At 47.2% G+C, this 22349-nt stretch overlaps 1 protein-coding gene across 2 annotated transcripts in view; it reads right to left on the bottom strand.

Moving 5' to 3' along the window:
- Positions 1-22349, bottom strand: part of LOC138349711 (inhibitor of nuclear factor kappa-B kinase subunit epsilon-like) — a 139923-nt gene that overhangs the window by 66253 nt on the left and 51321 nt on the right. The window lies entirely within an intron of this gene.

Here is a 22349-nt window from a genome sequence, read left to right on the forward strand (position 1 = left end):
CATAAGTATCTACATGTTTTGTTCACCATAACTGTACATCTAAGCTTGTATGGTGAGTAAAGGCACAAAGATGTAGGACCTCACACAGTCAGCTGATGGCTGCCGCCCTCAAGTCCAGACGCACTAATATTTCTCCTCCAACAATACTGTGTGGTGTTATTATGCTATATACACACATTATATATAAATATCTACCCGTTTTATTCACCATACTTGTACAAATAAACTGGTATGGTGCCCAAAGACCATCGTGGTAACCAGTAAACAACACCATCGTCTGCACGGTGGCGTCGTGCAGACGACGCTACCGCCCTCACCAAAATGGCGGCTTCCAACCTTCTCTTGCTGTTTATACCCTCTATACACACGTTATATATAAGTATCTACATTTGTGTTCACCATAGCGAACCACTAAGCTGGTATGGTGAGTGCAGTCAATAAAAGGTGGCCACTCACAGTCAGAAGACAATGCCACCACCTTCCCTCCCACAGCATTACTCCTCCCTCCATGGCGCACAGCGCTAAATATCACCACAATCCTCCTATTATCAGAACCCTGGTCAGTTTTATCAGTCAGGGGTCTTCTGTAATAATATCATCGCTACATAATAGCATGAACAAGTATATTTTGGCATTTTTAGGCGATGCTGTGGTCACAAGCTGAACAGCAGTGCTGTTAGCTCATGCTGCGTGCATCTGGCTTGGTTGCTCACTCAATACTGAGGCCAATAACACCCGGGAGTTTGGCCCACGATTTTTTTTAAAAATGATGTCTGTTTACAAGAGCCCTGATGAAGGTGTGGTGAATCCCGTGTATCCGCGGGCTGTTTAAATCTTGCGTAGTACTCCAACACGTGTTATGACGTGATGCACAGTTGACTGGAACAACGTCCAACACGTCATATGATGTGATGCGCACTTTAAGGGTTAACAAAACAAATATATTCCAAGTCTTTGTAAGCATTAATTTTCCACCCATTCTTTTACCAAGTTCAATAATTAAAATATATGTACATGACACTATTGTAATACAGATAGGCAAAGATGTTTCTCCACAATCCAGTACTTCCACATTGATTATTACATAGTATCTACCGTATTACACATGCCATGCACTCATACAGCTGAAGCAATTACCAACATACTTTCTATGTTGACATAGAAACATAATTCGCAGTATGTCAACACAATGTGAATTAAATTATAATCTTAACTAATTAATTACCACTGACATGGCCAACAGCTGTACTGTAACTTGTTCAATTCAAAGCCAAATCATAAAGTATTTGCACCAAGGAAACTTTGCTACTTCTATATCCTTATCAAATTATTCTTTTCTGTGAGGGAGCTGACGGAGGCGCCCTGGAGCTATCAGACTGATATTAGCTATATTAGTCTGGGGCTTCAGTCTTACGGAGTTTGAGCCTACCAGGGACCACGAGCCAGAACCTGGTCCCTTCAGAGAGGCACAGGGAGCATTGGCCTATGAAACTCCCTGTATGAGAGTAATCATGTCTGCCATCAACTGGGGTTAGACACCCAAAAAGGTAGGCACCCCAAAACAGACCTCAACTGGAGGGAAAATTGCACCTCGAGACTGAACAGAGGCTAGAAATTCCCCCAAGGAAAACAAGATAACAAGCAAAACATCATCACACCCCTGTCATGATGACAACCCCTCCCCCCCCTCCCCTGCGAGAGGGGAGGGGGGCCCCCAGCTCATCGAGCCAGTCACCAGACTGCTAGTTCCTCGATCGAAGCCGACTGGGGCGGTTGTCTACTCTGGTTGCAATAACCTGACAGGATTTTTACCCGTGCGGTGGTATCGGCTGTATGTTGGCGCAGTGGCCAGGAGTCCAGTTCCCAGGGCTGCATGCACTTAGGGCTCTCTTCCCTTCCCTAAGCGTATCATCGGGTTCCCACTCCTGTAGAGGTAGAGGTTGCTTGGCTTCTGCCTCGCCCTTGGGGTCAGCTTAGGTCTTGGTGCTTTTGTTTGACCCTGGATAGGGGGTGGTTGTTGTTGGTTAGGGGCGCACTGGGCTGCACAGCTTGCATAACCGCATCGGCCGTCTCTCTCTCTCTGGCCTCCTGGGTTGTGGTATTTCCTTGAGTTCTTTTTCTCCTTTTAATTTCTTTTCCTGTTGGAAGGCTGCCAGTGTTCCCCGTGGTTGCCCCCTTCACAGGGGCCAGTTTGCCCAATTACCTGGTTGATACCTGATTGATGGGTGTCTGGGAGTTCTTCTACTCCCCAAGCCCGGCCCGAGGCCAGGTTTGACTTGTGAGAGTTTGGTCCACCAGGCTGTTGCTTGGAGCAGCCCGCAGCCCCACATACCCACCACAGCCCGGTTGGTCTGGAACATCTTTTAGAAAACAGTCTAGTTTCTATTGAAGATGTCTACGGTTGTTCCGGCAATATTCCTTATAGTCGCTGGGAGAACGCTGAACAACCGCGGACCTCTGATGTTTATACAGTGTTCTCTGATTGTGCCAATGGCACCTCTGCTCTTCACTGGTTCTATTCTGCCTTTTCTTCCATATTGTTCACTCCAGTACGTTGTTATTTTACTGTGTAGATTTGGGACCTGGCCTTCCAGTATTTTCCATGTGTACATTATTTGGTATCTCTCTCGTCTCCATTCTAGTGAGTACATTTGGAGAGCTTTGAGATGATCCCAATAATTTAGGTGCTTTATCGCGTCTATGCGTGACGTATATGTTCTCTGTATTCCCTCTATTTCAGCAATCTCTCCTGCTCTGAAGGGGGAAGTGAGTACTGAGCAGTACTCGAGATGGGACAACACCAGTGATTTGAAGAGTACAACCATCATGATGGGATCCCTGGATTTGAAAGTTCTCGTAATCCATCCTATCATTTTTCTGGCCAACACAATATTTGCTTGGTTATGCTCCCTAAACGTTAGATTGTCGGACATCCTTATTCCCAAATCCTTGACATGCTGTTTACCTATTATGGGCAGATTCGATTGTGTTTTGTACCCTGTATTATGTTTCAGGTCCTCATTTTTGCCGTACCCGGGTACCTGGAATTTATCACTGTTAACCCTCAAACCGCTAGGGGCCCAAATGGAATTCACACCCACAGGCGCAACAAAAAAAAAAATTCCCAAAAATTATTTCGTCTTATAGAAGTGTTCATTTTTGTTCCCTGATCACGGAAAAAATAACAAAAAAATCGTAGGTGGCATATTTTAGCCGCAATAGGGTAGGGAAGTGTGGCAAAAAAGGGGCATTGGCAGAGCCTTCGCCAGATGAGGTCTACTCCGCCCGAGCTGTCAGACGGCAGTTGCCACAAATACATTATTACCTAATTATTTCAATGTCTCTGATTTTTTCTTAGTTTTTTTGCAGTAATATTATTCCATACAGTGAATTGTGGTATATTTATATTATAAAATGTGTGAACCATCGCTGTACTCAAAATTATGGTGTGAATATTAGTGATTCAATTATTATGTTCATAAAACAATAAACAAATAGTTTTGCTGTTGTTACACTATATACACAGGTTATATATAAGTATTTGCATGTTTTGTACACCATAACGAACTACTAAGTTGGTCTTGTGAGTCAAAAAGCAACGAGGAGTGACCGCCAAACACCAGCGAGCCACTCACTGCCACTCCCTCCCTCAACACCACCTCACTCACCCTCATTCACCTCCTACAATACTCTTTCTGTATTTATTCACTATACACAGACGTTATATATACGTATTTACATGTTTTGTTCACCATAACTGTACATCTAAGCTTGTATGGTGAGTAAAGGCCACAAAGACGCAGCTACTCACACAGTCAGCTGATCGGCGGCCGCCCTCAAGGCCAGACGCACTAATATTTGTCCTTCAACAATATTGTTTGTGGTGTTATTACGCTATATACACATATTATATATAAGTATCTACCTGTTTTATTCACCATACCTGAACAAATAAACTGGTATGGTGCCCAAAGACCATAGTGGCCATCAGTAAACACCATGCCAAGACGTGCAGACGATGCTCCTCCCTCACCAAAATGGCGGCTCCCAACCTACTCCTCTCGCTGTTATCACACTCTATACACACGTTATATATAAGTATCTACATTTGTGTTCACCATATCGAACCACTAAGCTGGTATGGTGAGTGCAGTCAATAAATGGTGGCCACACACAGTCAGAAGACGACGCCACAACCCTCCCTCGCAAAGCCTTACGCCTCCCTCCATGGAGCACAGCGCTAAATATCACCACAATCCTGCTATTATCAGAATCCTGGTCAGTTTTATCACAGTCAGGGGGCTTCAGTAATACTATCACTGCTAAATAATAGCAGTATCATATATATTATGGTATTTATAGGCGATGCTGTGGTCACAAGCTGAACAGCGGTGCTGTGAGCTCGTGCTGCGTGCGCCAGCCTTGGTGGCTTGCTCAATACTGACGCTGTAACACCCAAGAATGTTGGCTGGATTTTTTTTCTAGGTGGCATCTGGCAACTATCGGTCGTGGCTGTACTATAGCTGCCCCTATCCCAGGCGGGGAGTTTAAATTATAGCGCTAGACACGAAATCATATATAAATGATGTGCGTGGTTTCGGTTTTGTCACTGATATCATTTATATATGATATGCGCGGTTTGAGGGTTAAACATCATGTTATTTTCTGCTACCCAATCAAAAATTTTGTTGATATCTGCTTGTAATTTTTCCATGTCTTCAGCAGAGGTAATTTTAATTTTCAATTAACGTACGGGATGATCAGAATGTTCGGCAATATGTTCATTGTTTGTAATGTGTGTCTATATATGTATGAACACGTTGTACTGAACGGGGTGAGAATAGCTTGAGCTACCTCATCCCTTTCTGTGTATTTTACCTCAATAAACTTATTTCAATTTCAATTTCAACCGGCTTGGCAGCAGCAGTGCCTGGGCTTCCCATAGGGATACATCCCCCTGTGGGCCCTGGAAACCCCCATCGGGGCTCGGTTGACCAATGGGAGTGTCCTCCGAGTCCCATCTCGTCTTGTGGGAGCTTGAGGGTTACTCGTTGCCCTTGTCTCATGGTGACAATCACCTGTTTTGCCTCCGTCATGCTGCTTGTTGGGTTGACGACACATTCGACCTGGGGTCTTGCGAGACTTGCCCTCCGCATGTTCTCCAGTTTACCCACTCTACTTTAGCTGCCGATAGGGATCAAGCAGCTTGCGCATTGCATGCTAGGTTTAGGTTGTTGCAACACACTAGGTTGGTTGTCCGCACGAATGCTTCAGGGCTGCCCCATTTTGATTTTAGCGATCAGGTCTTGGGGGCGTTGGTCGCTTCAACCTTGGTTCAGTCCATGGCCCTTTATCCACCCCTTGTTGGTGTGGTTCACCCTCCCTCCCCCCTCCCCCCCTCCCAAATGCCAGCTGCCAAATGTCTGTGGGTTTCGGAGTCAGGGCAGGATTTAGCTGGGGATGAGACTCGGGCAGTTCCTCAGCATTCGATGCAGAGACGAAGGCATTTGAGGCGGTTCCTCCCGCCGAGGCTTTTGGGTCTTTCCTGCAGGGGCCTCCTTTCATGATGCTTTTTCCCCTTGGACTTTTCTTCAAGGGTGGGGGACGACTCTGCCCTGGATCCTGGTTTGGAGGCTTCCTGGGCTCAGGGAGAAGGCAGCCTTGGGACACTTCGGCCCCTTTGATTCTGCCTGGGTTTTGGTGCCCTCGGGGTGAGGTCTGTTGTTGTAAGGTTTGAGGTTTTCGTATACCCCCCCTTCCTTGTACGAATTTGATATGGGTTCGGCTCACCCTCAGGTTCGTTTCCGGGTTCCCTTGGGTTCCGCGGCTTCATCCTTCCAGAGGTTTTCTACCTCTCTGATTTCCCCTGCGGATGTTTGAGAGGCCCTCAGTGCCTACCTCCTGCGAGACCAGGATTTTGTCTCTGATGGATCTGATTTCCTTTGAGTTCGGGTCTTCTTTGTGGAACTGGGTGCATTATGAGGTTCCGGTGTCTTCCTAGCTTGCGAACTGCTCTTTCTTCTCACTTGGGACGTGGCACGCGTTTTGTCGTACCCGCACGCTTGGGTGGCAAGAGCTCACTATGGAATTGCAGGTTTATTTAGGGGATGCTTTTGAGCACTTTAATGCATAACTTTACACCCCCCATGCTTCCTTGTAAGGTTGGTTTGCTCCAGTTGCATGCCCAGGGCCTTTCCCTTACGGCTGCTCTGGTTGCCGAGGATCTTCGTGCTCACTGGTATTGATTCTTGGTTCTCCGCTTCTTTTCCCTTCTCAAGCTGTCTTCGAACTGTCTTGTGGAGGACATGGAGGCATTGAGTGCCAGGCCTTCTTCTGCCGTGTTGACTTCTGCGACATTTCCAAGTTATATGCGCCTATCCTCCGGGAGGATAGGCGCATATAGTGTCTCAAAAAAAGTGTCTTTTTTTTTTTATGCCTCTTGCCTCACATGTCAGCAAACCATCCTTGCTCTTTCTTTTGATTCTGCTTGGGATCCTGGCTCTTAGATTTTCATCTCCGTTTTGTCTGCTGTTATTTGCGAACTTGGTCACCAAGGTTTTACAGGTGGTGTCTGCTACTTGCCTCCCTCTTTCGGATCTGTTGGTTATCCGGGGTGCGCGTTCTTGCGCCTCCCGGAAGGGTCGAGCCAAGACTCGAGTATCTGTTGGTCGAGTTGGATCCTTGGAGCTAGTTTCTGAGCCAGTGGGTCATTTCAGGGCCGCCACTGACGGGGCGCTGAGGAGGAGGCTCGCACTGTTTGCTCATGCTTGGTCCCAAAATTCGTGGGCATTTCAGGTCATGTCTTCTGGCCTGCTGTGGTGTTGGGAGGTTCAGGGCTGGCGGGACAGGCTTCTTCCCCTTCCCCTTCACTTTGTGAGGTCATCTTGGAGTGGGTGCAGTTGAGCATGGTCGAAACGACCTCGTCCCTCAGGTGGGTTTCCCCCTTGTTTACAGTGACAAAATGGGACTGTGCAGATCTGCAGTTCATTCTGGACTTGTTCCGTCTGAATCCCTGGATTCCTTGCCCCTCCTTTCGGATGACCACTCTGTCCCAAGTCTGGCTCCTCTAGGAGCCGGGTTCGTGGATGGTGACTCTGGACCTCCAGGACGCGTACTGGCACATTCCCATTTATTCAGGGTTCAGAGACTTATTAGGTTTTGTGGTGGGGCAGCAGGCTTACCACTTTCGTTGCCTGCCTTTTATGCTGAATCTGACACCTTGAGTTTTCACACGTCTTACCAGGGTTATCATGGCCCATCTGTGTCTGCTAGGTGTTCAGGTTTTGGCCTACCTCAATGACTGGTTGGTGTGGGCTTCCAGCCACTCTGCGGGTCTGCTCGCCAGGGATTTGTTCCTTTCCCAGTTTGCCGGGTTCAGGTTCCTGGCAAACTGGAAGAAGATCCATCTGGTTCCATCTCAGGTTCGGACCTGGCTGGTCCTTGTTTGGGATTCCTGGACTGTGTCCTTGTCTCTCCCTCAGGAGGCATTGCTCCTGCTGCAGTACCGTCGTCTGCTCTTTCTGAGGGGGTCCCTGGTCACTCGGCGGTTGCTCAAGTGACGGTTGTTCGGTCAATCAACTGATGTACAGATTCCTGAGCTTACTGGACTCTATCATATCTACATATGAAACTGTGTATGGAGTCAGCCTCCAACACATCACTGCCTAATGCATTCCATCCGTTAACTTCTCTGACACTGAAAAAGTTCTTTCTAACGTCCCTGTGACTCATTTGGGTACTCAGTTTCCACCTGTGTCCCCTTATTAGTGTATCCTCATGTTAAACAGTTTATCCTTTTCAACCCTGTCTATTCCTCTGAGAATTTTGTAGGTAGTGATCATGTCTTCCCTTACTCTTCCGTCTTTCAGTGTTGTGAGGTGCATTTCACGCAGCCTTTCCTTGTAATTCATGCCTCTTAGTTCTGGGACTAGCCTAGTGGCATACCTCTGAACTTTTTCTAGCTTCATCTTATGCTTGACAAGGTACGGGCTCCATGCTGGGGCCGCATACTCCAGGATTGGTCTTGCATATGTGGTATACAAGGTTCTGAATAATTCCTTACACAAGTTCCTGAAGGCAGTTCTGATGTTAGCCAGCCTCGCATACGTCGCAGACGTTATACTTTTTATGTGGGCTTCAGAAGACAGGTTTGGTGTGATGTCAACTCCTAGATCTTTCTCCATGAAATACTTAATCTTTCATTCTGTATCCTGTGTCTGGCCTTGTGCTTCCACCGCCTAGTTTCATTACTTTACATTTACTCAGATTGAACTTTATTGCCATTTGTTGGAGCACTCATTCAGTTTGTCTAGGTCCTCTTGTAGCCTCCTACTATCTTCCTCTGTTATAATCCTCCTCATAATTTTTGCATCATCAGCAAACAATGAGAGGAACCATTCTATGCCCTTAGGGAGATCATTTACATATATCAAAAACAGTATAGGTCCAAGGACTGAACCCTGTGGGACTCCATTGGTGATGCCTCACCAATCTGAGACCTCACCCCTCACAATGACTCGCTGTCTTCTGTTGCTTACGTACTCCCTTTTCCAATGGAGTACCTTCCCTTTCTGGAATACTCCGTACTCCAGAAAAGCTGTAGTAGTAGTGGTAAAAGCTGGAGTACATCAGCTTTTGCACTAGCCTCTTGTGTGGTACTGTGTCAAAGGCCTTCTGGCAATTCAAAAAATGCAGTCTGCCCCAACCCTCTTCTTTCTTGCCTGATTTCTGTTGCCTGATTGTAGAATTCAATTAATCCTGTGAGACAGGACTTGCCATCTCTGATCCCATGTTTATTTTGTGTTACAAAGTTCCTTCGCTCCAGATGTTCCACTAGCTTTTTTCGCACCATCATCTCCATTAATGTGCATAGAACGCGAGTTAGGGACATTGGCTTGTAGTTCAGTGCCTTCTGTCTATCCCCCTTCTTGTATATCGGGACTACATTAGCCGTCTTCCAAATTTTTGGCAGTTCCTGTTACCAGTAATTTGTTATACACTTTGGGAGAGTGGTAGGCACAGTGCTTCTGCTCCTTCCTTTAGGATCCAAGGGGAGATCCCGTCTGGGTCTATAGCCTTTGTCACATCCAACTCGCATCCAAGGCCTTCTGTGTCATTATCACATTATCACATCCAAGGAGAGATCCTGTCTGGGTCTATAGCCTTTGTCACATCCAACTCACATCCAAGGCCTTCTGTGTCATTGTCACATTATCACATCCAAGGGGAGATCCTGCCTGGGTCTATAGCCTTTGTCACATCCATTCTTTGTAAGTACCTAAGTAAGAGCTTCCTTACATCGCCAGCGGTAATCCCAAACTCTTCTAGTGGTGCCTGGTTAATTATTCCCTCTCTTATCTCTGGAATTCTCCTTTCTCTTATGTGAAGACCTCCTGGAATTTCTTATTCAGTTCCTCGCACCCTTCCTTGTCGTTTGTAGTGAATCTGTCTGCCCATATTCTTAGTTTCATTACCTGTTCTTTAACTGTTGTTTTTCTCCTGATGTGGCTGTGCAGTAATTTAGGTTGCGTCTTTGCCTTGCTTGCTGTCATTTTCGTATTGCCCTTCTGCCTCTCTTCTCACCCTGACGTATTCATTCCTGGCCCCCTGGTATCTTTCTCTGCTCTGAAGTGTCCTGTTATTTCTATAGTTTCTCCAAGCCCTTGTACCTCATTGCTTAGCTAGCCTACATCTCTGATTAAACCACGGGCTTCTCATCTGCATATAATTTGTTTTTCCTTTTGGACTGGGACAAATTTGTCTGCTGCCTCCTTACACTTTTTTGTGATGTAGTCCATCATGTCTTGGGCCGTCTTTCCCCCGAGCTCTGTTTCCCATGTTATATCAGTCAGGAATTTTCTTATTTCCTCATAGTTTCCCCTTATGGGATGCCAGCCTTTTGTTTTCAGTTCTCCTCCTTGAGTTCATTAACCCTTCTTCTGTTAACAACTTTGGTTGAAATGCAACCCATCAATGAAACAACCCTAGTTGCAATGAGCAGTTTAAGAGTTAAGGCACTCAACCGGTGGCGCACATAACGCCTTAAGGCGCTTGTAGGAATATCGTAGGATTATGAATATTGTAGAAGAACAATACACGTTCTGTGGGACATGACGTTAATGCTGTCAACAATTTAAATATTTGTAAAAATTCCCTTTATTATCCGATTATTATGGGACATGTTTGAAAATGCACAATAAAGTCTTCCCATTATCTGTATACCCCACATAGCATCACGGCACTGCTGCATGGGTGGCCATCCACACAGGAGGCTCATTGTTTTCGTGACCTCGCTCGTAACTTCTGTGGCCTACCCTCAAGTCGAAACGTGTGCTCGTTCCAGTTGTTTTACCTCAGGTATTTTTTGTTACTGCCTTTATAAACATGCAGCAACACAAAAACAAATGACATAGTGTAACTAATAATGTCGGGAATGAATAACGACCGTAAACAGCAATGAAAAGCCGTTTTTTTTTCACATGACGATGTACTTTATTTTATGGTATTGGTAACGTTGTTCTTGTACTTGTTCTTATATGCATACTGTATATCCCTTTAAAGAGTTCTATTGTGAACAATTTGATGCTAACTTGAATGGCATAGCACGAAAATTGAGGTGAGAAAGCTGAAAAGAGTACAAACATTGGAATGTGGGGGGGGGTAGTTACGGGCAATGCCCGGACTACCTTGCAGTGCGCCTACCTGATTGCTTTTCTCAGTGAGTGTGATTGAACAATCTCTAGTTACATGTGCCTCTTCAAGGAGGTCTTGGTTTTAACTCTGGTCTATGGTAGGCCAACAGGAAGCTTATTATTGATGCGATTTAGTATAATAAGTTATCTCAGTGACACAGCTTCATGGACCAACAGGGGCCCACTCAGAAAGAGGTGTTTCATTACATTCAGCACTGGGTTTATGTGCTCACCATGTCCTTCAGACCCAGTCAGATCTGACCCTTTGAGGTGAGTGAAGAAGATTAGCTCAGAAAACACAAAGTACAGTAATTTGTTCTAATGCAAATATTCTTAGGGTATTGTTTGCAACTATGACTACTGAAAATGACTGAAAATGTTCCATGGAATCAGGGTGAATGTGTAGAAATTGTAGCAGAATACAAAAGTCTACTGTCTCTAAGAAGCCATGGTCTCAATACAGACAGGATTAACTCAAACTACTCAGCAAAGGGGCAGGGAAACAAAAAATATTTGAATTATGTAAAAAACCAGCGTTGAATGTAATGAAACGCCATTTTCTGGGTGAGCCCCAGAGGCTCCCTGGAGCTTATCAGGCAAATGTATGTTATATTAGACCGGGACATTAGCCAAGGAGTTCAGACCTACCAGGGACCAACGCCAGAACCTGGCCCCTTCAGAGAGGTTTGAGGAAGCAATGGCCCTGGAAAACCCCCTTATGGTTGGGGTTTTCCTTATCTGCCATCGACTGGGATTAGGCACCCAGAAAGGTAGGCATAACAAAACAAACCCCATATGGTAAAAAACTAAAACAGAAAACCAAACAGAGAGGTAGAAACTCCCTACAATCCCAAGGAAACAAGCAAACATCACACTTTACTGTCGTGCCGATCGTTCGCGCAGCCCTCCCCGCCCCGAGATTGGAAGGGGGGAGCCCCGGACCTTACTGCGCCGGCTGCTTAGCATCAGTTCGGAAGCTAAGCTTCAACCAACGTGAAAAAAACGCAGACCGGTGGGACGGAGGGTTGCCAGGGAGCCTAAGGGACTCACCCAGAAAATGACGTTTCATTACATTCAACGCTGGTTTTCTGTGGGGAGCCCTTACAGCTCCCTGGAGCTTCATACCCAAAGAGAAGGAAAAGAAAGGGCTGACCTGGGAGGCGGCCGCCACAAACTCCGCAACGCAAAGCCAAGACAACAGGATGCAACCTGCGACCCAAGGCAACACAAGAACGCACAGGAGCAGACACGCGCACAAAGAACGGGCTGCCAGAAACCTGTGCGACCGTCAAATCCTTGCACCCGAAATGAGCCCTATACGTCACCAACACAGCAGCGAAAGCTGCAAACATTCGAACAGCACGGGCGCAAGGATAGACCGCAGGCTGAAAGACTTAAAAACTCTGCGGACGTCCTGGGAGACCCGAGCCCTGAAACAGGGAACCGGATCAACTCAAAGCGCATCCCCAGACACGGTACGCAGGTAACGGCAAAGAGGCGCAACCGGGCAACACAGAACGCACCCCCGGTCGAACCAATCAAGCATCAATAACCCAAGGACCCCTCCGGAAAGCAGCCATCTCGACTGTCGCCAGAAGGACGGAGAAAGGCTGCAAACCTAAAAACCTACCACCAGTACCAAAAGAGCAAAAACCTCTGCACTGGAAGAGCCGGAAGCTTCCCGCCCAGACCCGCAGAGGCCCATGCCAACAAAATATGGCCTATGAAAACAAAACTTGAACCGAAGGGGCTACCACAAACTGAGAAGATGATAAGGGGGCATCCTGATCAAAGACCAGGACGGCTCAGGCGACGCATGAGCAGGCTGGAGGTGAAACAAAACACGAGAAAGGTTACAGAATGGGGCAGATGTGACGTCCACCCCGAACGCAAGCCGGAGCGACTCCGCCAGCACCACACAAAATGAGGCGACAGTAAGAAACGTGAAATAACTGTAGTCTTGAAAACCCAAGAAAGGACAAGACAACCCGATGGGAAAGAGAAGACAACCTACGAAGAGCAAGAAAAAAGGTGCATAGAAACTCCAGGAACGTCATACTGTCATCGAGACGAACCTCACAGGTGGGACACCATCAACGAAGCCACCTGATCACCATAGAGATGGTGATACCTACATCAAAATACCAGACGCAAAGAGCCGAGGAGCAGACCGTACCAGTCACATACAGGACCGGTCCGACCTGGCAAAAAAGGCGGAACTGCGGGAAAACGCCCCGGGTTCGGACACCTATCAAGCAGCGTCTGTAAATAAAGCTGGGCCGGCCACCAAGGGACCATGAGGACTACTCTCCTTGGGAATGGACTCAAACTGAGCCAGAACCCAAAGCAATAGCTGGACCAGGAGAAGAGGAACAGGTACCCCCACCTCGACCAGTCCTGCCGAAAGGCATCTACCGTGAATGCCTCGCAAGCGGGTAAGGGCGCCACATAGAATGGGCGACGCCTAGACCACGCCGACGCGAAGATGTCAATGGCGGGGAGTCCATACGTCCGGCAGAGCCAACGAAACGAGTCGGCGATAACTAGCCAATCCGCGAACAGAGGAATGAACTGAGATAGGCTGTCCACCAGGCCGTAGGACACACCCCGGACATGAACCTCACAGTTAGCCAAAGCTCGAGAACCCAACAAACGAGCCACTCTAAGGGACCAACCCCAAAGGTCAAACACCTAAGAGAAACCCTGTGGTTCCGCAAAGAACCGCCAGAGAACAGTCTGAATGGAGCTGGATGGTAGAGCACCCCGTGACCCGAACCCTCCGAAGTGCAAACCAGACAGCCACAAACTCCCGAACAGTGATGTGAGCCCGACGGACAGATAGGCCCCACCATCCCCAGCCGACCTGGTGAGCACTGGTCACAAAGCCCAGGCCAAGAGAAATGACCCATCCGCGAACACATCGAGGGAAAGCTCAGGGAGGTGCCAAGACACAGAACCCCGAAAACCCCAAAGAGGAAGCTGGTGACGCAGCACCAACACAAGATCCCTGGAGGATGAACTCAATGATTGTAAGAGAGGCGAAAGGGACGTCCCCGAAGGAACCAAACAGACGCCGAAGCCAAACCCAACCCTGCGGGCAGACCAGCACGTCGAAGTTCAGACTCCCGCACAACCACTTGAACAACCGCCGAGCAACCTGGGACCCCCTCATAAACAGCCGAAGGCGGAACCACAGCCGCAGCAACACTTCTGGAGGGAAATACAAGGAGCGGCCCAAGAGCCCTAAACAAGACCCAGCCAGGTCTGAACCCGGGACGGAAACAGATGGAACGGCCTCCAGATCACCAGGAAACCGAACCCGGCAATCTGGAAAAAACCACACCCCTGGCGAGCAGACAAGCAGACCGACTGGGAACCCACACCAGCCAGTTGTCAAGGTAGGCCAGACACCGAATCCTAAGCAGACTCAGACAGGCCACCAAGATCCGGTAAAGATGCGTAAATACACCAAGTGCCAATTACAAACTAGGGAAGGCAACAAAAACGGCAAGCCTGAAGCCCTACCACCAACTGTGCCAGTCCCGGAAACCTGGAGAGGAGCGTGCCAAGAAGTGACCTGGAGGTCCAAGGCCACCATCCAGGCATCCGGCCATAGCAGAAGCCGGACCGGAGACAACAGTCCTCCGATGAGGGCATACAATCCAGGGCGCAGACTGAACAAGTCTAGAAGAACCGCAGATCCGCCACGCCCATGTCTGCATTGAGCAGACGGGAACCCAGAAGGATGGGGCGGATCGACCACGTCCAACCCACCCACTAAGATGACATGACGAAGCGCAGGGGAAGAAGCCCACCCTGCCAGCCCTGAACCCCCCAAAGGGGGAGAAGCCGTCCGCCGCTACCAGAGGCCAGAAGACAACCAAAAATGCCCACTAACTGTGGGACCAAGCGAGGGTCAACAGAGCAAGCTGCTCCCCCAGCACCCCGTCAACAGCGAAGGGAACAGAGCCCCTTCCGACAGAAAAGTATATATATATATGTACGTGTACACGCACATATACACGTGAAAAGAAAGTTATAAGCTGCCGACCAGTGGGCAGAGAGCACCATGCCGGCCAGGCGAAGAAGGCACAAAATAGCATCAAAAGACCCACCCCGACAACAAAACCCAAAGCCCTGGCACAACCACAACACGTGCAAAGACCCAAAAAGAACAGCCTGCAAGCCAGGAAGATCCCGAAACCCCAGAAGGCAGAACCGGGTAACACACGAGGAAACAAAGCCCCCTGAACCCACAAAACTCAAAACCAAACCACCGAAGGGGGACAAAGGGGAGGGCCCATGAGGAAGAAACCTCTGGAACGAATCCAAAGAACCCAAAGGAACCCGGAATCGAAGCCAGGGGGAGCACAAACCACTACATTTGCCGGCGGAGATACACCACAGAAAGACAAAGCACAGCCCCCAGACAGAACCCCTAAGGAAACGGCCAAAACAGACCGAAAACCGAGGGACAAGGTGTGGGAGCAGGCATAAACAGACAGGGAGACTGAGCCCAAACCCTAGGGGCCCAGACCCAAAACAGACAAAACGGAAAGCCTGGTGTGAAAATCAACACTCAAACGTTCCCAGAGTTACAGAAGACGGGCAGAAAACACCAGAAAAGCAAAGAAATGACAACAGGAGAATAAAACCCCTGAAAGAGGTGAAAAAACTCACCCAAGACGCTCGCTCGCACACCCAGAAGCATGTAAACAAACCGCAACACCGCCCTGGTGGCCACGCCAGGAAACCGGCAGAAGAAAATGGACACCAAAACAGGGGGCTGTGACCAACGCAAAAGATACGAAAACACGCCAGCAAAAGTGGGAAGCAAGCAGACTGGATGGGCGAAAAAATCTGCCCAGAAGCAGAAAACCCAGGCAGGGGCAAACAGCCCCAGAACTGCTAGCAGGCATCCTCCACAGCCCTGGGAACCCGCAACAGAGGCCCCGGGGCAGAGCCATCCTCCACGCCCTCCGCCCTTAAAGAAAAGGAAGAGTCCATGGGAAAGGCAGCAAGAAAGGGCCGCAGGCAAGACCCAGAAGCCTTGGCAGGAGGAACAGGCTTGAAAACCTCCGTTCCCAACCCGAACGGGGAAGCCCCCGAAACCGCCCAAGTCTCGGCCCCAACTAAACTCCGCCCTGACCCTGAAACCCGCAGACGGTCTGGAGCCGGGAACAGGGAGGGAAAGGGGCGAACAGCACCTAACTAAAAGGGGGCAGCCCCGGGGCATCCGAGTGGGAAATCAACCTAGCGTGTAGCAGCAACCTAACCTAGCTTGCAACACGGATGCCGCCTGTACTCTGAACAGTAATAACATCAGGGAAGTACTGGAGAACAAGCAGACAATATATCTCGCAAGACTCCGGGTCAAGGTGTCAGGGACCCAACAGGCAACATGACGGAGGTAAAAGTGACGACTGTCACCCGGAGACAAGGGCACAGCAATCAACGAACCCGCACAAGACGGGTTGGAACGTGGAGGACACATTCAATGGTCCACCGAGCCCCGACAGGGTTTTCCAGGGCCCATAGGGTAACAACTACGGGAAGCCCGAGCAAGGTGTTGCTAACCGGTTAAAACCCAAAACTAACAAGGGGCTAGAGGACAACACTGAAAACCCCTGCGACGTGTACAATCACGGGGCCCTAGCAGAGGGCCACCAAACACTACCAGTGGAACTATAGCCACACTAGGCAGACCCTTACCAGGCAAAGAAAATATAAACAAAAGAAAACCACCCCTCAAAAGTACACTGTTACCAGAGGCAACAGAAACCGGTCGCCGCTTAGGTGGCAGGTCACACAACACCTTGACGCCTTAACCAGCACAATGCCAGTCCCTACCCAGGGCCAAACAAGGGCCCCAAGCCCCAGCTGGCCCAAAGGGCGAGGCAAATGCCGAGCAGCAAGAACCTCTATGGCAATGGTTCCCGAACGCCCCAGGGAAGATAATCCTGTCACGCAGGAGCAGTACTCACAGAGCGCTTAGGGAAGGAAGCCCCTAAGCGCATGCAGCCCCGGTACTGATGAGGAACACCTGGCCACTGCACAACACAACACATGGCCGTGAACGCCACGAAAGGCAAACACCGCCTAGGAAACCGAGGCCAGAGAAGTGTCTATCCCGGTTGACATTAGCTTACGAACTGATGCTAGGCAGCCAGCGCAGTAAGGTCCGGGGCTCCCACCCTCCCCCTCTCGAGGCAGAGAGGGCTGCGCGGATTATCGGCGCGGCAGTAAAGTGAGATGTTTGCTTGTTTGCTTGTTTCCATGGGATTGTAGGGAGTTTCTACCTCTCTGTTCGGTTTTCTGTTTTAGTTTTTTACTATGTGGGGGTTTGTTTTGTTATGCCTACCTTTCTGGGTGCCTAACCCTGGTCAATGGCAGATAAGAAAAACCCCAACCATATGGGGGTTTTCCAGGGTTATCTTGAGGTTATCTTGAGATGATTTCGAGGCTTTCAGTGTCCCTGCGGCCCGGTCCTCGACCAGGCCTCCACCCCCAGGAAGCAGCCTGTGACAGCTGACTAACACCCAGTTACCTATTTTACTGCTAGGTAACAGGGGCATAGGATGAAAGAAACTCTGCCCATTGTTTCTCGCCGGCGCCTGGGATCGAACCCAGGACCACAGGATCACAAGCCCAGCATGCTGTCCGCTCGGCCGACCAGCTTCCCAAACCTCTAGGGGCCATTGCTCCCTGAAACCTCTCTGAAGAGACCAGGTTCTGGTGCTGGTCCCTGGTAGGTCTGAACTCCTTAGCTAATGTCCTGGTCTAATATAACATACATTAACTCGATAAGCTCCAGGGAGCCGTAGGGGCTCCCCACAGAAATTACTATAAAAATAATAACCAAATCTCCAGCTTATTGGCTTCAGCGTCGTGAAACTTTCATCAAAATATTTTCAGTAATTGATTTTAGACAAATTTTTTAAAAAGAAGAACGATTTGTTAATATAGAGAACAACTCCAATTAACTGGAACTGATGAATAATGCAGTAATAAAGACTGCATTTTTATCACCTCTGTTTATTATCTGATTTTGTTGTAACCTTCACATTCTGGCGAGTTCATACCAGTCCCTATGTGAAGACAGAATGAAACTGATCAACAAATAAATCAGTCACAACTCGCAGAACTTGGGACTTTGATTTTTTTTTTGCCCGATTTTTTCACAGATTTCAAACTATTTTCTTTGTCTCTTTAGGTTGTTTTGATGATCAGGGACCAGTTTATAGTTTTTCACTTACATAAAGTATACCCTAAATGTATCCCCTAAATCATAATAACCATAATAATTATCCCTATAGTTTTTTTTTTGGGGGGGGGTATTTTTTCTTGATTTCCTTTCAACACATATTGATCTACAACTTTAACATATTCGAGTACGAATGCCAAACAATGTTTATTAAAACATACAAGTAAATTCACAAATTAGAACTGCCTTATTTATTGTCGATAACTTCATCTTCATTTATACCTACCTATAACTAGAATTTTAATTTACTTCAGTATCCAAAAATCTAGTTTCTGACCGAGTCTCACCATTTTTACATATAGTGTAATTACCTAAGTGTAGTTACAGGATGAGAGCTACGCTTGTGGTGTCTCGTTTTCCCAGCACTCTGTCATATAACGCTTTGAAATTGCTGACGGTTTTGGCCTCCACCACCCTCTCACCTAATTTGTTCCAATCGTCTACCACTCTGTTTACAAACGTGAATTTTCTTATATTTCTCTGGCAGCTTTGTTTCGTTAGTTTAAATCTATGACCTCTTGTTCTTGAAGTTCCAGGTCTCAGGAATTCTTCCCTATCAATTTCATCGATTCCTGTTACTATTTTGTACGTAGTGATCATATCACCTCTTTTTCTTCTATCTTCTAGTTTTTGCATATTTAATGCCTCTAACCTCTCCTCGTAGCTCTTATCCTTCGCTTCTGGGAGCCACTTATTGGCATGTCGTTGCATCTTTTCCAGTTTGTTGATGTGCTTCTTAAGATATGGGTACCATACAACCGCTGCATATTCCAGCTTTGGTCTAACAAAAGTCGTGAACAATTTTATTAGTATTTCTCCATCCATGTATTTAAAAGCAATTCTGAAGTTAGAAAGTGTAGCATAGGCTCCTCGCACAATGTTCTTTATGTGGTCCTCAGGTGATAGTTTTCTATCTAGAACCACCCCAAGATCTCTTTCTTTATCAGAATTCAATAAAGATTTCTCACATAATTTATAGGTTGCATGGGGTCTATGTTCTCCTATTCCACATTCCATAATATGGCATTTATTCACATTAAATTCCATTTGCCAAGTGGTGCTCCATATACTTATTTTGTCCAGGTCTTCTTGGAGGCATTACAATCATCTAAGTTTCTTATTTTTCCTATTTCTTAGCATCATCAGCAAACATGTTCATATAATTCTGTATCCCATCTGGTAGATCATTTATGTAGACAATGAACATTACCGGTGCAAGAACTGAACCCTGTGGTACTCCACTTGTGACATTCCTCCAGTCCAATACATTGCCTCTGATTACTGCCCTCATTTTTCTATCCGAAAATGTTTCATCCATGTGCAGGCGATGAATCGCAATAACGTGGCTGAAGTAGTTTGACCAGACCACACACTAGAAGGTGAAGGGGCGACGACTTTTCGGTACGTCCTGGACCATTCTCAAGTTGATTGTGATGAGGGAGTTGTTGTTTTGATGAGGGAGGCGATACAGGGCAATAAATAGGCAAGAGAGAAGTGAGGAGCAAGGCAAAAGATACAAACGGTAGGTGTAGTAGAGGGGATAGTAGTAGGAATAAGAACTGCAGAAGGCCCATTGGCCCATATGAGGCAGCTCCTATTATAACCACCGAATGAGAAGGGGATTGTAATAGGAATGAGAAGAGGATAGCAAGGGAACGTAAGAGAAAACAATGAACAGAAAAGAGAGAGAAGAGAGAAAGAAAAGGAAAGAGAAAGAAAGATAAATGGAAGGGTAAGCTTATGTTAGGTCACGTTTGTTAGAAAGATTAGAGCATTTAAGTATATTCTGTGAAAGTGAAGAGTCAACAGCAACAAAGCCAGGACTCAAGTTCATGTTGGGTACGTTGTGTATCAGAGTCGATTCAACAAGACGGCGTCTGTGTAGAGGCAGGAAAGATTATTTTGGAATAAAACCAATCAATAGGATGATTAGAATCCCTCAAATGACAGAAGAGAGCATTGTTAGTGTCAGCAGACTTAACACTTCTCTTGTGTTCTTTAAGTCTGTCATTAATTAAGTGTACGGCCAGTTTCGCCAAAGTATTGGAAAGAACAAGACGAACAGGAAATAGAGTAGGCACCAGCAGCATTAGAAGCAGGAGCAGCAGAGTGAACTAGATTGCTACGAAGTGTGTTAGTTTGTCGAAAGGCGAGCTTTATGTCAAGAGGACGAAAGGTATTAGTAAAAGTTTAAGGTTCCGATATGAAGGGAAGGCATAGTACAGTGCTACTAATGTTGGAAGCAGGTTTAGGATGAAGGAAATTTCGTTTAGCTTGAGAGTAGGCACAGTTGATGAAATGCATGGGGTAACCAAGGCAAGAGAATGATTTGTAGATAAGGACAATTTCAGAATCAAGAACCTGAGTTTCGCTGATGCATAGAGCGCGAAGGAAGAGAGAGATGAGGACACTTTTCTTAACAGAAGGAGGATGGTAGGAAAAGAAGTGAATGTACATGCCACTATGAATGGTGCATAGGTTTGCGGTAGACAGAGAAAGAGAACTCGGATACAGAGCTGTGAACGTGAACGTCAAGAAAAGGATGGAGGGAATTAGATTCCCATTCAACTTTGAAATGGAGAGGAGTCAGATTGTTAAGAGAGGAGAGGAAAGGCTGGAAAAGACTAAGGTCATGAGGCCATAAAGGAAAAATGTCATCAACATAGCGAAGCCACAGAGAGGGACGAGTATCAATAGATGGAAGAAGAATAGTTTCGAAGTATTCCATGTAGAAATTAGCAAGAACAGGGGAGAGAGGGGGAACCCATAGCGACACCGAAAGTTTGAGTGTAATATTTACCGTTGAAAGAGAAAGAGTTAGAGCCAACACAGAGTCTAATGAGTTCGAGGAAAATGTCAGTGGGAAGCGGGAGAGGAAGATGGCCCTCAGACGCCTTCTGTTTAAGGAGAGAGAGAACGTCATCGAGCGGATCATTAGTGAACAGAAAGTCGACATCAAGACTAAGCATCATACAAGAGGGCTGCAGGCGCAGTCTTTCTTCGAAGTCCTGAGAGTGACGAAGGTAGGCAGGGGAAAAAGTGCCAAGGTAAGGCGTCAGGGTTTTAGCGAGCCAGGAGGCAAGCAAGAGGATAGCTGACAGAGCCCCATGAAGAAATGATAGCACGAAGATGAACACCAGGTTTATGAGTCTTAGGAAGACCATAGAAATAAGGAAGAGAAAGGCAGATGACACGGAAACATTTAATGAGATCAAAGTCAGGAAGACAAAGACTAGAGAGCTGTCTTAGTTTGGGGTTAAAGGAAGTTTTGAGGTGATCCAAAGGGTTAGAAGTCAGAGGGGCATAAGTGCGAGAGTCAGAGAGCAAGACATCTGCTTTTCGGAGGTAGTTCTCACAGTCTAGGACAACCACCGAATTGCCTTTGTCGGAAGGAAGGATAAGAATAGAGTTGTTAGATTTCAGGGAGGCAAGGGCAAGCTGGAAGCGACGAGGAAGGTGGTGATTTTTAGAAAACAAGCTGTCAAGAATGGAGATAAGGGCCCCTCTAAAGGCAGACAGGTCCAAAAGAGTACTAGAGTTAGAACTGACAAACCTGTCAAAGGAACTAATGAGGTCAATGCCACAGCGTGGGCCAGGGGCAGTAGCAAAAGAAAGACCAAGTCCAAGAAGTTCTTGCTGGTGCTTAGAAAGAGGGTAAGAAGAAAGGTTGGTAACACAGTCAGAGAGAGAGTATTTGGCCCAAGGACTGTTGGAGATCAGGCATTGAAGTTTGTTGTGTAGTGTGGAGGAGTGGTGGGAAGAGGAGACATGAGCAGTGTCAAACACAATGGGAAATATGATGTTGCATAGATCACTGGGAAGAGAAGAGGACAGAGAGCGTTGATGTTGACGAACAGCTAGGAAAGCCTCATCAACTTGCAAGGAGGTGGCATGAATAAGTTCTTGAAGAAGAAGGCGGGCATGTTCAGGAAAAGGAGATCCCAAAGTGTTGAACCGGAGAAAGTGAGATAAAGAAAGAGGGAGAACTTGCTCAGCAAGATAGTCTTCAAGAAACCTGAGCTGGTTCTTCCGACGCTAGGCGGCAAGAAGGGAAGATTCGAAGGCACGAAAAGGCTGATTAAAGGAAGGTAGAGCATCGAAGAAATTAAACAGAATACAACGCTTACGTGTGATATTCATATGCAGGCGATGAGTCACAATCTGGAGAATGGTCCAGGACGGACTGAAACATCGTCGCCCCTTCACCTTCAAGTGTGTGGTCTGGTCAAATTTTTAATCCATGTTAGAAGCATACCTGTCACCCCTCCTATATGTTCCTATTTCTAGAACAACCACTTAAGTGGAACTCTCTCGAAAGCCTTTTTTAGGTCCAGATAGATGCAGTCAACCCAACCATCTCTTTCCTGTAAAATCTCCGTGGCTCGATCATGGAA

The sequence above is a fragment of the Procambarus clarkii genome, chromosome 81, assembly GCF_040958095.1.
Source record: "Procambarus clarkii isolate CNS0578487 chromosome 81, FALCON_Pclarkii_2.0, whole genome shotgun sequence".
In the NCBI taxonomy this organism is placed as follows: Eukaryota; Metazoa; Arthropoda; class Malacostraca; order Decapoda; family Cambaridae; genus Procambarus; species Procambarus clarkii.